Source organism: Anopheles gambiae, unplaced genomic scaffold (assembly GCF_943734735.2).
Source record: "Anopheles gambiae unplaced genomic scaffold, idAnoGambNW_F1_1 scaffold_27, whole genome shotgun sequence".
NCBI lineage: Eukaryota > Metazoa > Arthropoda > Insecta > Diptera > Culicidae > Anopheles > Anopheles gambiae.
Genome location: NW_026902721.1, coordinates 6,114 through 17,469, shown reverse-complemented (window position 1 = coordinate 17,469; position 11,356 = coordinate 6,114).

Here is an 11,356-nt window from a genome sequence, read left to right as displayed (position 1 = left end):
TCAACATCAAATTTCAAGGCCAATGAATTAGTGCAAGATGCCTTTATTTGGATGTAGCATGGCCGTAACAACGATATTTTTTTTTCTTTGGCACAACATCCACTGTCGGTCAAGGGCCTGCCAAGTACCCACTAGTGAAGTGAGCTTGGCTTTTAGTGACTTATTGTTACCATAGCAGGATAGTCAGTCCTACGCATGGGAGCACGGTCTATTTAGGGCTTGAACCCATGACGGGCATGTTGTTAAGTACGTTAACAACGATAATAGATGGCAATAAAATACAACATCAAATTTCAAGGTCATTGAATTAGTGCAAGATGGCTTCATTTGGATGAAACATTGCCGTAACAACGATAATGGATGACAAAAAAACTCAACATCAAACTTCAAGGCCATTGAAATAGTGCAATATGGCTTCATTTGGATGAAACATGGCCGTAACAACGATAATAGATGGCAACAAAATTCAACATCAAATTTCAAGGCCATTCAAATAGTGCAAGATGGCTTCATTTGGATGAAACATGGCCGTAACAACGATAATAGATGGCAAAAAAACTCAGCATCAAATTTCAAGGCCATTCAAATAGTGCAAGATGGCTTCATTTGGATGAAACATGGCCGTAACAACGATAATAGATGGCAAAAAAACTCAACATCAAATTTCAAGGCCATTCAAATAGTGCAAGATGGCTTCATTTGGATGAAACATGGCCGTAACAACGATAATAGATGGCAACAAAATTCAACATAAAATTTCAAGGCCATTGAATTAGTGAAAAATTAATTCATTTGGATAAAACATGGCCGTAACAACGATAATAGATGGCAACAAAATTCAACATCAAATTTCAAGGCCATTCAAATAGTGCAAGATGGCTTCATTTGGATGAAACATGGCCGTAACAACGATAATAGATGGCAACAAAATTCAACATCAAATTTCAAGGCCATTCAAATAGTGCAAGATGGCTTCATTTGGATGAAACATGGCCGTAACAACGATAATAGATGGCAACAAAACTCAACATCAAATTTCAAGGCCATTCAAATAGTGCAAGATGGCTTCATTTGGATGAAACATGGCCGTAACAACGATAATAGATGGCAAAAAAACTCAACATCCAATTTCAAGGCCATTGAAATAGTACAAGATGGCTTCATTTGGATGAAACATGGCCGTAATAAGGATAATAGATGGCAAAAAAACTTAACATCAAATTTCATTGAGATTCAAATAGTGCAAGATGGCTTCATTTGGATGTAACATGGCCGTAACAACGATAATAGATGGCAACAAAATTCAACATTAAATTTCAAGGCCATTCAAATAGTGCAAGATGGCTTCATTTGGATGAAACATGGCCGTAACAACGATAATAGATGGCAACAAAATTCAACATCAAATTTCAAGGCCAATGAATTAGTGCAAGATGCCTTTATTTGGATGAAACATGGCCGTAACAACGATAATTTTTTTTTCTTTGGCACAACAACCACTGTCGGTCAAGGGCCTGCCAAGTACCCACTAGTGAAGTGAGCTTGGCTTTCAGTGACTTATTGTTACCATAGCAGGATAGTCAGTCCTACGCATGGGAGCACGGTCTATTTAGGGCTTGAACCCATGACGGGCATGTTGTTAAGTACGTTAACAATGAAAATAGATGGCAACAAAACTCAACATCAAATTTCAAGGCCATTGAAATAGTGCAAGATGGCTTCATTTGGATGAAAATGGCCGTAACATCGATAATAGATGGCAACAAAACTCAACATCAAATTTCAAGGCCATTCAAATAGTGCAAGATGGCTTCATTTGGATGAAACATGGCCGTAACAACGATAATAGATGGCAACAAAATTCAACATCGAATTTAAAGGCCATTCAAATAGTGCAATATGGCTTAATTTGGATGAAACATGGCCGTAACAACGATAATAGATGGCAACAAAACTCAACATCAAATTTCAAGGCCATTGAAATAGTGCAAGATGGCTTCATTTGGATGAAACATGACCGTAACAACGATAATAGATGGCAAATAAACTCAACATCAAATTTCAAGGCCATTGAAATAGTGCAAGATGGCTTCATTTGGATGAAACATGGCCGTAACAACGATAATAGATGGCAACAAAATTCAACATCAAATTTCAAGGCCATTCAAATAGTGCAATATGGCTTCATTTGGATGAAACATGGCCGTAACAACGATAATAGATGGCAACAAAATTCAACATCAAATTTCAAGGCCATTCAAATAGTGCAAGATGGCTTCATTTGGATGAAACATGGCCGTAACAACGATAATAGATGGCAACAAAACTCAACATCAAACTTCAAGGCCATTGAAATAGTGCAAGATGGCTTCATTTGGATGAAACATGGCCGTAACAACGATAATAGATGGCAACAAAATTCAACATCAAATTTCAAAGACATTCAAATAGTGCAAGATGGCTTCATTTGGATGAAACATGGCCGTAACAACGATAATAGATGGCAACAAAATTCAACATCAAATTTCAAGGCCATTGAATGTGTGAAAAATGGCTTCATTTGGATAAAAAATGGCCGTAACAACGATAATAGATGGCAACAAAATTCAACATCAAATTTCAAGGCCATTCAAATAGTGCAATATGGCTTCATTTGGATGAAACATGGCCGTAACAACGATAATAGATGGCAACAAAACGCAACATCAAATTTCAAGGCCATTCAAATAGTGCAAGATGGCTTCATTTGGATGAAACATGGCCGTAACAATGATAATAGATGGCAACAAAATTCAACATCAAATTTCAAGGACATTCAAATAGTGCAAGATGGCTTCATTTGGATGAAACATGGCCGTAACAACGATAATAGATGGCAAAAAAAACTCAACATCCAATTTCAAGGCCATTGAAATAGTACAAGATGGCTTCATTTGGATGAAACATGGCCGTAATAAGGATAATAGATGGCAAAAAAACTTAACATCAAATTTCATTGAGATTCAAATAGTGCAATATGGCTTCATTTGGATGTAACATGGCCGTAACAACGATAATAGATGGCAACAAAATTCAACATTAAATTTCAAGGCCATTCAAATAGTGTAAGATGGCTTCATTTGGACGAAACATGGCCGTAACATCGATAATAGATGGCAACAAAATCCAACATCAAATTTCAAGGCCAATGAATTAGTGCAAGATGCCTTTATTTGGATGTAACATGGCCGTAACAACGATAATTTTTTTTTTTCTTTGGCACAACAACCACTGTCGGTCAAGGGCCTGCCAAGTACCCACTAGTGAAGTGAGCTTGGCTTTCAGTGACTTATTGTTACCATAGCAGGATAGTCAGTCCTACGCATGGGAGCACGGTCTATTTAGGGCTTGAACCCATGACGGGCATGTTGTTAAGTACGTTAACAACGATAATTGATGGCAACAAAACTCAACATCAAATTTCAAGGCCATTGAAATAGTGCAAGATGGCTTCATTTGGATGAAAATGGCCGTAACATCGATAATAGATGGCAACAAAACTCAACATCAAATTTCAAGGCCATTCAAATAGTGCAAGATGGCTTCATTTGGATGAAACATGGCCGTAACAACGATAATAGATGGCAACAAAATTCAACATCAAATTTCAAGGCCATTCAAATAGTGCAAGATGGCTTCATTTGGATGAAACATGGCCGTAACAACGATAATAGATGGCAACAAAACTCAACATCAAATTTCAAGGCCATTCAAATAGTGCAAGATGGCTTCATTTGGATGAAACATGGCCGTAACAACGATAATAGATGCCAACAAAATTCAACATCAAATTTCAAGGCCATTCAAATAGTGCAATATGACTTCATTTGGATATAACATGGCCGTAACAACGATAATAGATGGCAACAAAATTCAACATCAAATTTCAAGGCCATTCAAATAGTGCAATATGGCTTCATTTGGATGAAACATGGCCGTAACAACGATAATAGATGGCAACAAAATTCAACATCAAATTTCAAGGACATTCAAATAGTGCAAGATGGCTTCATTTGGATGAAACATGGCCGTAACAACGATAATAGATGGCAACAAAATTCAACATCAAATTTCAAGGCCATTGAATTTGTGAAAAATGGCTTCATTTGGATGAAACATGGCCGTAACAACGATAATAGATGGCAACAAAATTCAACATCAAATTTCAAGGCCATTCAAATAGTGCAATATGGCTTCATTTGGATGAAACATGGCCGTAACAACGATAATAGATGGCAACAAAACGCAACATCAAATTTCAAGGCCATTCAAATAGTGCAAGATGGCTTCATTTGGATGAAACATGGCCGTAACAACGATAATAGATGGCAACAAAATTCAACATCAAATTTCAAGGCCATTCAAATAGTGCAAGATGGCTTCATTTGGATGAAACATGGCCGTAACAACGATAATAGATGCCAACAAAATTCAACATCAAATTTCAAGGCCATTCAAATAGTGCAATATGACTTCATTTGGATATAACATGGCCGTAACAACGATAATAGATGGCAACAAAATTCAACATCAAATTTCAAGGCCATTGAAATAGTGCAATATGGCTTCATTTGGATGAAACATGGCCGTAACAACGATAATAGATGGCAACAAAATTCATTATCAAATTTCAAGGCCATTCAAATAGTGCAATATGGCTTCATTTGGATGAAACATGGCCGTAACAACGATAATAGATGGCAAAAAAAACGCAACATCAAATTTCAAGGCCATTGAAATAGTGAAAGATGGCTTCATTTGGATGAAACATGGCCGTAACAATGATAATAGATGGCAACAAAATTCAACATCAAATTTCAAGGACATTCAAATAGTGCAATATGGCTTCATTTGGATGAAACATGGCCGTAACAACGATAATAGATGGCAACAAAACGCAACATCAAATTTCAAGGCCATTCAAATAGTGCAAGATGGCTTCATTTGGATGAAACATGGCCGTAACAACGATAATAGATGGCAACAAAATTCAACATCAAATTTCAAGGCCATTCAAATAGTGCAAGATGGCTTCATTTGGATGAAACATGGCCGTAACAACGATAATAGATGCCAACAAAATTCAACATCAAATTTCAAGGCCATTCAAATAGTGCAAGATGGCTTCATTTGGATAAAACATGGCCGTAACAACGATAATAGATGGCAACAAAATTCAACATCAAATTTCAAGGCCATTGAAATAGTGCAATATGGCTTCATTTGGATGAAACATGGCCGTAACAACGATAATAGATGGCAACAAAATTCATTATCAAATTTCAAGGCCATTCAAATAGTGCAATATGGCTTCATTTGGATGAAACATGGCCGTAACAACGATAATAGATGGCAAAAAAACGCAACATCAAATTTCAAGGCCATTGAAATAGTGAAAGATGGCTTCATTTGGATGAAACATGGCCGTAACAATGATAATAGATGGCAACAAAATTCAACATCAAATTTCAAGGACATTCAAATAGTGCAAGATGGCTTCATTTGGATGAAACATGGCCGTAACAACGATAATAGATGGCAAAAAAACTCAACATCCAATTTCAAGGCCATTGAAATAGTACAAGATGGCTTCATTTGGATGAAACATGGCCGTAACAACGATAATAGATGGCAAAAAAACTTAACATCAAGTTTCATTGAGATTCAAATAGTGCAATATGGCTTCATTTGGATGTAACATGGCCGTAACAACGATAATAGATGGCAACAAAATTCAACATTAAATTTCAAGGCCATTCAAATAGTGCAAGATGGCTTCATTTGGATGAAACATGGCCGTAACATCGATAATAGATGGCAACAAAATCCAACATCAAATTTCAAGGCCAATGAATTAGTGCAAGATGCCTTTATTTGGATGTAACATGGCCGTAACAACGATAATTTTTTTTTCTTTGGCACAACAACCAATGTCGGTCAAGGGCCTGCCAAGTACCCACTAGTGAAGTGAGCTTGGCTTTCAGTGACTTATTGTTACCATAGCAGGATAGTCAGTCCTACGCATGGGAGCACGGTCTATTTAGGGCTTGAACCCATGACGGGCATGTTGTTAAGTACGTTAACAACGATAATAGATGGCAACAAAACTCAACATCAAATTTCAAGGCCATTGAAATAGTGCAAGATGGCTTCATTTGGATGAAAATGGCCGTAACATCGATAATAGATGGCAACAAAACTCAACATCAAATTTCAAGGCCATTCAAATAGTGCAAAATGGCTTCATTTGGATGAAACATGGCCGTAACAACGATAATAGATGGTAACAAAATTCAACATCAAATTTCAAGGCCATTCAAATAGTGCAAGATGGCTTCATTTGGATGAAACATGGCCGTAACAACGATAATAGATGGCAACAAAACTCAACATCAAATTTCAAGGCCATTGAATTAGTGAAAAATTAATTCATTTGGATAAAACATGGCCGTAACAACGATAATAGATGGCAACAAAATTCAACATCAAATTTCAAGGCCATTCCAATAGTGCAAGATGGCTTCATTTGGATGAAACATGGCCGTAACAACGATAATAGATGGCAACAAACTTCAACATCAATTTCAAGGCCATTGAATTAGTGCAAAATGGCTTCATTTGGATGAAACATGGCCGTAACAACGATAATAGATGGCAACAAAATTCAACATCAAATTTAAAGGCCATTCAAATAGTGCAAGATGGCTTCATTTGGATGAAACATGGCCGTAACAACGATAATAGATGGCAACAAAATTCAACATCAAATTTCAAGGCCATTCAAATAGTGCAAGATGGCTTCATTTGGATGAAACATGGCCGTAACAACGATAATAGATCGCAACAAAACTCAACATCAAATTTCAAGGCCATTCAAATAGTGCAAGATGGCTTCATTTGGATGAAACATGGCCGTAACAACGATAATAGATGGCAACAAAATTCAACATCAAATTTCAAGGCCATTCAAATAGTGCAAGATGGCTTCATTTGGATGAAACAAGGCCGTAACAACGATAATAGATGGCAACAAAATTCAACATCAAATTTCAAGGCCATTCAAATAGTGCAAGATGGCTTCCTTTGGATGAAACATGGCCGTAACAACGATAATAGATGGCAACAAAATTCAACATCAAATTTCAAGGCCATTCAAATAGTGCAAGATGGCTTCCTTTGGATGAAACATGGCCGTAACAACGATAATAGATGGCAACAAAATTCAACATCAAATTTCAAGGCCATTCAAATAGTGCAAGATGCCTTTATTTGGATGAAACATGGCCGTAACAACGATAATAGATGGCAAAAAAACTCAACATCAAATTTCAAGGCCATTCAAACAGTGAAAGATGGTTTCATTTGGATGAAACATGGCCGTAACAACGATAATAGATGGCAACAAAACTCAACATCAAATTTCAAGGCCATTCAAATAGTGCAAGATGGCTTCATTTGGATGAAACATGGCCGTAACAACGATAATAGATGGCAACAAAATTCAACATCAAATTTCAAGGCCATTCAAATAGTGCAAGATGGCTTCATTTGGATGAAACATGGCCGTAACAACGATAATAGATGGCAACAAAATTCAACATTAAATTTCAAGGCCATTGAATTAGTGCAAGATGCCTTTATTTGGATGTTACATGGCCGTAACAACGATATTTTTTTTTCTTTGGCACAACAACCACTGTCGGTCAAGGGCCTGCCAAGTATCCACTAGTGAAGTGAGCTTGGTTTTCAGTGACTTATTGTTACCATAGCAGGATAGTCAGTCCTACGTATGGGAGCACGGTCTATTCGGGGCTTGAACCCATGACGGGCATGTTGTTAAGTACGTTAACAACGATAATAGATGGCAATAAAATACAACATCAAATTTCAAGGCCATTGAATTAGTGCAAGATGGCTTCATTTGGATGAAACATTGCCGTAACAACGATAATAGATGACAAAAAAACTCAACATCAAATTTTAAGTCCATCTAAATAGTGCAATATGGCTTCATTTGGATGAAACATGGCCGTAACAACGATAATAGATGGCAACAAAATTCAACATCAAATTTCAAGGCCATTCAAATAGTGCAAGATGGCTTCATTTGGATGAAACATGGCCGTAACAACGATAATAAATGGCAAAAAAACTCAACATCAAATTTCAAGGCCATTCAACTAGTGCAAGATGGTTTCATTTGGATGAAACATGGCCGTAACAACGATAATAGATGGCAACAAAACTCAACATCAAATTTCAAGGCCAATGAATTAGTGCAAGATGCCTTTATTTGGATGTAGCATGGCCGTAACAACGATATTTTTTTTTTTTCTTTGGCACAACATCCACTGTCGGTCAAGGGCCTGCCAAGTACCCACTAGTGAAGTGAGCTTGGCTTTTAGTGACTTATTGTTACCATAGCAGGATAGTCAGTCCTACGTATGGGAGCACGGTCTATTTAGGGCTTGAACCCATGACGAGCATGTTGTTAAGTACGTTAACAACGATAATAGATGGCAACAAAATTCAACATCAAATTTCAAGGCCATTCAAATAGTGCAAGATGGCTTCATTTGGATGAAACATGGCCGTAACAACGATAATAGATGGCAAAAAAACTCAGCATCAAATTTCAAGGCCATTCAAATAGTGCAAGATGGCTTCATTTGGATGAAACATGGCCGTAACAACGATAATAGATGGCAAAAAAACTCAACATCAAATTTCAAGGCCATTCAAATAGTGCAAGATGGCTTCATTTGGATGAAACATGGCCGTAACAACGATAATAGATGGCAACAAAATTCAACATTAAATTTCAAGGCCATTGAGTTAGTGCAAGATGCCTTCATTTGGATGAAACATGGCCGTAACAACGATAATAGATGGCAACAAAATTCAACATCAAATTTCAAGGCCATTCAAATAGTGCAAGATGGCTTCATTTGGATGAAACATGGCCGTAACAACGATAATAGATGGCAACAAAATTCAACATCAAATTTCAAGGCCATTCAAATAGTGCAAGATGGCTTCATTTGGATAAAACATGGCCGTAACAACGATAATAGATGGCAACAAAACTCAACATCAAATTTCAAGGCCATTCAAATAGTGCAAGATGGCTTCATTTGGATGAAACATGGCCGTAACAACGATAATAGATGGCAAAAAAACTCAACATCCAATTTCAAGGCCATTGAAATAGTACAAGATGGCTTCATTTGGATGAAACATGGCCGTAATAAGGATAATAGATGGCCAAAAAACCTGACATCAAATTTCATTGAGATTCAAATAGTGCAAGATGGCTTCATTTGGATGTAACATGGCCGTAACAACGATAATAGATGGCAACAAAATTCAACATTAAATTTCAAGGCCATTCAAATAGTGCAAGATGGCTTCATTTGGATGAAACATGGCCGTAACAACGATAATAGATGGCAACAAAATTCAACATCAAATTTCAAGGCCAATGAAATAGTGCAAGATGCCTTTATTTGGATGAAACATGGCCGTAACCACGATAATTTTTTTTTTTTCTTTGGCACAACAACCACTGTCGGTCAAGGGCCTGCCAAGTACCCACTAGTGAAGTGAGCTTGGCTTTCAGTGACTTATTGTTACCATAGCAGGATAGTCAGTCCTACGCATGGGAACACGGTCTATTTAGGGCTTGAACCCATGACGGGCATGTTGTTAAGTACGTTAACAACGATAATAGATGGCAACAAAACTCAACATCAAATTTCAAGGCCATTGAAATAGTGCAAGATGGCTTCATTTGGATGAAAATGGCCGTAACATCGATAATAGATGGCAACAAAACTCAACATCAAATTTCAAGGCCATTCAAATAGTGCAAGATGGCTTCATTTGGATGAAACATGGCCGTAACAACGATAATAGATGGCAACAAAATTCAACATCAAATTTCAAGGCCATTCAAATAGTGCAAGATGGCTTCATTTGGATGAAACATGGCCGTAACAACGATAATAGATGGCAACAAAACTCAACATCAAATTTCAAGGCCATTGAATTAGTGAAAAATTAATTCATTTGGATAAAACATGGCCGTAACAACGATAATAGATGGCAACAAAATTCAACATCAAACTTCAAGGCCATTCCAATAGTGCAAGATGGCTTCATTTGGATGAAACATGGCCGTAACAACGATAATAGATGGCAACAAAATTCAACATCAATTTCAAGGCCATTGAATTAGTGCAAAATGGCTTCATTTGGATGAAACATGGCCGTAACAACGATAATAGATGGCAACAAAATTCAACATCAAATTTCAAGGCCATTCAAATAGTGCAATATGGCTTCATTTGGATGAAACATGGCCGTAACAACGATAATAGATGGCAACAAAACTCAACATCAAATTTCAAGGCCATTGAAATAGTGCAAGATGGCTTCATTTGGATGAAACATGGCCGTAACAACGATAATAGATGGCAACAAAATTCAACATCAAATTTCAAGGCCATTCAAATAGTGCAAGATGGCTTCATTTGGATGAAACATGGCCGTAACAACGATAATAGATGGCAACAAAATTCAACATCAAATTTCAAGGCCATTCAAATAGTGCAAGATGGCTTCATTTGGATGAAACATGGCCGTAACAACGATAATAGATGGCAACAAAATTCAACATCAAATTTCAAGGCCATTCAAATAGTGCAAGGTGGCTTCATTTGGATGAAACATGGCCGTAACAACGATAATAGATGGCAACAAAACTCAACATCAAATTTCAAGGCCATTGAAATAGTGCAAGATGGCTTCATTTGGATGAAACATGGCCGTAACAACGATAATAGATGGCAACAAAACTCAACATCAAATTTCAAGGCCATTCAAATAGTGCAAGATGGCTTCATTTGGATGAAACATGGCCGTAACAACGATAATAGATGGCAACAAAACTCAACATCAAATTTCAAGGCCATTGAAATAGTGCAATATGGCTTCATTTGGATGAAACATGGCCGTAACAACGATAATAGATGGCAACAAAATTCAACATCAAATTTCAAGGACATTCAAATAGTGCAAGATGGCTTCATTTGGATGAAACATGGCCGTAACAACGATAATAGATGGCAACAAAATTCAACATCAAATTTCAAGGCCATTGAATTTGTGAAAAATGGCTTCATTTGGATGAAAAATGGCCGTAACAACGATAATAGATGGCAACAAAATTCAACATCAAATTTCAAGGCCATTCAAATAGTGCAATATGGCTTCATTTGGATGAAACATGGCCGTAACAACGATAATAGATGGCAAC